The sequence below is a fragment of the Oryctolagus cuniculus genome, chromosome 12 (genome assembly GCF_964237555.1).
Source record: "Oryctolagus cuniculus chromosome 12, mOryCun1.1, whole genome shotgun sequence".
NCBI classification, from domain to species: domain Eukaryota; kingdom Metazoa; phylum Chordata; class Mammalia; order Lagomorpha; family Leporidae; genus Oryctolagus; species Oryctolagus cuniculus.
Window position 1 is genome coordinate 32,994,551 of NC_091443.1, and position 6,000 is coordinate 33,000,550.

The 6,000-nt window shown below is 35.0% G+C and overlaps 1 pseudogene; it reads right to left on the reverse strand.

Annotated features, from left to right (window-relative positions):
- Nucleotides 1-4,148, reverse strand: part of LOC100350191 (phosducin-like protein 3 pseudogene) — a 37,971-nt pseudogene extending 33,823 nt beyond the window's left edge.
- Between the last annotated feature and the right edge of the window lie 1,852 nt (nt 4,149-6,000).

The window sequence follows — 6,000 nt, forward strand, 5'->3', positions numbered from 1 at the left end:
ATATGAAAATGGAAGAATTAGATGTTTAATATTATATAATTAATAAATAGGAGGGTTAAAACCCCATTTATCCTGTCATTGAAAGCTTTCTGTACAGCATCATCATGTGGTAAAGAAACAGTATTTTGGCTGGCGCGTGGCTCACTAGGCTAATCTTTGGCCTGCAGTGCCAGCACCCTGGGTTCTAGTCCCAGCTGAGGCGCCGGATTCTGTCCCAGTTGCTCCTCTTCCAGTCCAGCTCTCTGCTGTTGCCTGGGAAGGCAGTGGAGGATGGCCCAGGTGCTTGGGCCCTGCACCCGCATGGGAGACCATGAGGAAGCACCTGGCTCCTGGCTTTGGATAGGCACAGAGCGCCGGCCGTAGCAGCCATTTGGGGGGTGAACCAATGGCAAAGGAAGACCTTTCTCTCTGTCTCTCTCTCTCACTAACTCTGCCTGTCAAAAAAAAAACAAAACAAAACAAAACAAAACAAAAAAACAGTATTTTATTGTTGACAAATAAACAAGGCAAAACACTGAAGAACTGTTGAATAGGTCAAAATAACTAAGCTGGCATTCAGAGGCTTTATGAATGTTAAAGATACTAATGTAATTTTTCTGAAGATTTCAATCTCTCATCTAATTAGGATCCTAATGCGTAGAAACTCAGAAACTACAGGATGAATTCAATGAGACTGATGCTTGTTTCATCAAAAATTTAAAGGAAAAATCATTATACAAACTGACAAGTAATTGTTGTAATGTGACAAGATTGATATTATCCTGTGATACTTTTCTTTGTTTAATAAATGAAAAGGAAATTCTGCATATAGTGTCTAACAGTAATACATGGGATGGTGGGAATCTGGCCTCAGGCCTCATAACAATATATAATTGAATATTTTATCACTGTAAAAATATGAAAAGATGGAGGAAAATTTCTGCTTAGCCATTTTTCAAGTAATGGACTTGTATAGAATAAAATTTTAAGTCTCTTATATCTATAGAAGTATTTGCATGAAATACCTTTTCATTTTTCTTGTGAAAAACAGAGGAGGTGTGTTTCTCAGGATTACTCAAGGAATCAGAACCCATGGAAGGTCTATATATTTAAAAATCTTATTAACTTATATTATGGTAAGTATTAATAGATACAATCCATTTAAACAAATATCTAAGAATAAATTTTGAAACAACTGGTTCAGATTATTAAGTTAAAATTGATTAAATATTCTTATCATTGATAAAATTGGATATAATTTTCTGCTATAATTTTAAAAATATTTCTGATATCGATTTTGTTGCTCTGATAAGTCACAAGATGTTTTAAAATAGAAAACAGCACTAATATTAATGATTATTAAAAGGAATATTTTATAATTTGTAATCATTAGATTGAAATATTAAGTATTGTAGATAATTATTTTACTGTACTTAACATGGATATATGTTTAAAATCTTTTTTAAGTACTGTCTCATTATTTTACAAATTAGCAAAATTGATGATTTCAGATTTTTTGAATTGTGGACAATAATTATTTTCTACTTCTATATATCTATTTTCTATTTCCTGAGACAATTCCTAGTATCATGCATTATTTATTCAAAAAAGATATTATAAAGAATATCTTTACTTCTACTTTTTACTTAGAAAAGCAATGTTTTTAATAGAAATGTTAAACAAAAACCAGGAGCTGTTTATTTTTGTAGATAATAAAAATTACTTTCTTTCACATGACTGATATACTTTATTTTCTTTCAATATATTCTCTGATAGGAAAAATAGAATGAAGCTTTAATGAAGTAATAGTTCACTTTAAATATTGAAATGGCAATGGAAATTTCTTTTTTTGTAAAAGGTAAATAAGTTTCATGTATTTCATTAATACAGATTTAGGAACACAGTGATACTTCCCATTTTACCCTCCCTTCTACTCACCCTCCCACGCTTCCTCCTCTTTTCTCTTTTATTCCCTCTCTTAAGCTTTTACAATGATCTATTTTCAGTTTTCTTTACATTCATAAGATTAACTCTACACTAAGTAAAGAGTTCAACAAATAGCAAAAAGAAAAAAACACTGTTTCTCAATAGTAGACACAGGCTGTAAACAATCATAAGATCTCAAAATGTCAATTTCACTCTGACATTTTTGGTACTCTATTACTTACTGCAGATCAGGGAAAGCATATGGTATTTGTCATTTTGGGGACTGGCTTATTTCACTAAATGTAATGGTTTCTGTTTGCATCCATTTTGTTGCAAAAGACAGGATTTGATTCATTTTATGGCTGAATAATATTCCATACTTCCTTACTTGAAGTTATTTTGCTATGCTTTTAATAACTCAATTTCAAAATCAGAAAGTTCATAGCTTCATGAACTTGTACCCTCAAAATAGCAACTAAGTCTGAAGAATGTTCTAGTTCATAGCTTGTACATACGTTTTTATATATAATATGCAAAAGTGCTCTTTTTATATTATATAAATATATATATATTATGTAAATACATAAGTATATAAGTTTATACTTTATAATATTATATAAAATTCTCTTATATATTAATATGTATATAAAAGAACATAAAATATTTTTTCAGAAACCATAGAGTCAAAATTTATTTTAGAACATCCAATTTAAGGAAGGCTTAACTATAAAGAGCTTAATTATTTTTGTGTTACTAGAATATAGATCTGTTGTGGACAACTAAGCAACCTCAATTGAACATGACTATTTCCTTGAACAACAAAAAAGATGGTCTTGAAAACTGCACATGCATTATTTTTACCTTTTACAAAATAACTCCACGTAAGCCTAAATTCCTCATCTATCATTATTAGCACTCTCTCTTCCAGATATTCGTGTGAGGTCCAATAGCTGTGTACTAACACCCTCAGCAACACCTAAGAATAAAGACAGGGTTCAGCTGGGTTAATTACAAACAAACAAACAAACAAACAAAAAACAAAAACCAAAAAGCCTCTTCACTAGGCCATCTGGAAAGAAATGTGTAGCATCATGTATCTGTCATTGCCCCTCAAATAGCAAACTCTACTATAGCACATTTTCACCTGTGTGGTATCAACTTTAGTCAAAATGACAGAAAATACACACATTTTGCCTTAAGAAATCTATAGTATTGTATATCCCATGAAGAGTTTTTGATGTTTGAATGAAAAAGACATATGTGGAGAGTGCTACATTTTGTTCAGTTTTGTAAACAAAGTATCATATGGCAGTTATACAGCTTGCAATTCTAATTTAAATAAAAATAAATATTTATTATTTTGTCCAAATAGAAAAGAAAATTCTGCTAGATACTAGATAGTATCTTTTCATGAAACCATTTCATGGCAGAATGACTGTTGTGACTTAAATATTTGACAGTCATGAAGTTTCTAATACCTGACATGATGCTGCACAGATGCAGAATTAATAACAACATTTTGAATACTAAGAGATAGTTTGATTTCATTAAAACTTTAAAAATCCTGGGCCCATAAACCTTTAGATTCAAGAAACAATATAAAAGCACTTATTTATTTTAAAAGTCATACAAAATAGTCATTTCCTAAATTGTGTGATGTTAAACTTCAGGTTTAGGGGAAATGTATTGTAGTAGACTGAATGAACTTTCAAAAAAAGCAAACAAAGGCCAGCGCCGCGGCTCACTAGGCTAATCCTCCACCTTGCGGTGCCGGCACACCGGGTTCTAGTCCCGGTCGGGGCGCCGGATTCAGTCCTGGTTGCCCCCCTTCCAGGCCAGCTCTCTGCTGTGGCCAGGAAGTGCAGTGGAGGATGGCCCAAGTGCTTGGGCCCTGCACCCCATGGGAGACCAGGAGAAGCACCTGGCTCCTGCCATCGGATCAGGGCCGTGCGCCAGCCGCAGCGCGCCAGCCGTGGCGGCTATTGGAGGGTGAACCAACGGCAAAGGAAGACCTTTCTCTCTGTCTCTCTCTCTCACTGTCCACTCTGCCTGTCAAAAAATTAAAAAAATAAAAAAATAAAGCAAACAAAAATTTTAACCTTCCAAGATTTACAAGAAAAAGTAACAAACTGGTGCCAATACTCACTTCTCTAATAGATACTCTGTCATTTATTTCACTGTATCCATAGTCCAAAGAACAGTCCTGTATCATTAAAGCCTCAGTAAACATTTGGTGGTTGCATAAAACAATTGTCCAAAGAGGGAAACAAAATAAGCACAACCTGTTTATATGTACCATGGGCATTTCAAATACATTCAACAATTCTAAAAACTCTTTGGAAAAGGTTATATTTCTTTCACAACTTTATCTGATAAATAATAATGATAAAAATAATTAAATATTTCACTTTTGCTATCAAAAACAGAATGAAAAAATGACAATCTATAAATGTAAGACAAAAATGATGAGTTAAATTTAATAAATAAAACAAAATGTTATCTTTCAAAACAATCACAAATATCCTCACTATCTTTAAAAAGGATAAGTACCTGGCTCCTGCCATCGGATCATTGCAGTGTGCTGGCCGCAGTGCACCAGCCGCGGCAGCCATTGAAGGGTGAACCAACGGCCAGGGAGGACCTTTCTCTCTGTCTCTCTCTCTCACTGTCCACTCACGCCTGTCAAAAAATAAAAAAAAAAGGTTTATTAATTTATTTATCTTAAAATCATAGCAACAACAAAAGGGAAAGAGAGCTCTTCCATCTGCTGGTTCACTCCCCAGTGGCTGAAACAGACAGATTTGGAGGAAGCCAAAGCCAGGATCCAGGAACTCCGTCCTGGTCTCCCACATAGGTGACAGAGGCCCAAATATTTTGGCCTGGGCCATCTTCTGCTCTCTTCCAAGCACATTATCAAGAAGCTGGATCAGAAGCAAAGCAGCCAGGACTGAAATCTACACTCCAATAGAGGATGTCAGCATTGCTAATGCTGGCTTAAGTGGTTGCACCAAGACATCAGCTCCTATCACTATTTCAATCAAGATGCTTTCAAAAACTAAAGAGTACATATCCCATAATTTCTTTATCCAGTCTATCATAGATGGGCATTTAGGTTGGTTCCAGGTCTTAGCTATTGTGAATTGAGCTGCAATAAACATTAGGGTGCAGACCTCTTTTTTATTTGCCAATTTAAATTCCTTTGGGTAAATTCCAAGGAGTGGGATGGCTGGGTCGAACGGTAGGGTTATCTTCAGGTTTCTGAGGAATCTCCAGACTGACTTCCATAGTGGCTTGACCAGTTTGCATTCCCACCAACAGTGGGTTAGTGTCCCTTTTTCCCCACATCCTCGCCAGCATCTGTTGTTGGTAGATTTCTGCATGTGAGCCATTCTAACCGGGGTGAGGTGAAACCTCATTGTGCTTTTGATTTGCATTTCCCTGATTGCTAGTGACCTTGAACATTTTTTCATGTGCCTGTTGGCCATTTGGATTTCCTCTTTTGAAAAATGTTTATTGAGGTCCTTGGCCCATCTCTTAAGTGGGTTGTTGGTTTTGTTTTTGTGGAGTTTCTTGATCTCTTTGTAGATTCTGGTTATTAACCCTTTATCTGTTGCATAGTTTGCAAATATTTTTTCCCATTCTGTCGGTTGTCTTTTCACTCTCCTGACTGTTTCTTTTGCAGTACAGAAACTTCTCAATTTGATGCAATCCCAATAGTTGATTTTGGCTTTGACTGCCTGTGCCTCCCGGGTCTTTCCCAGAAATTCTTTGCCTGTGCCAATATCTTGAAGGGTTTCTCCAATGTTCTCTAGTAACTTGATGGTGTCAGGTCGTAGATTTAGGTCTTTAATCCATGTTGAGTGGATTTTTGTGTAAGGTGTAAGGTAGGGGTCTTGCTTCATGATTCTGCACGTGGAAATCCAATTTTCCCAGCACCATTTATTGAATAGACTAAAGGAACACATACATAAGAAAGTAGAGGAAACCATAATATCAAATGTGCTAAAGAGAATTAAGAAAAAAACTAAAATAAATGGTTTTGCAAAGTTTCACCATAAAGCAGTAATATGCTTTTAAGGAGATAGATATTTTTAC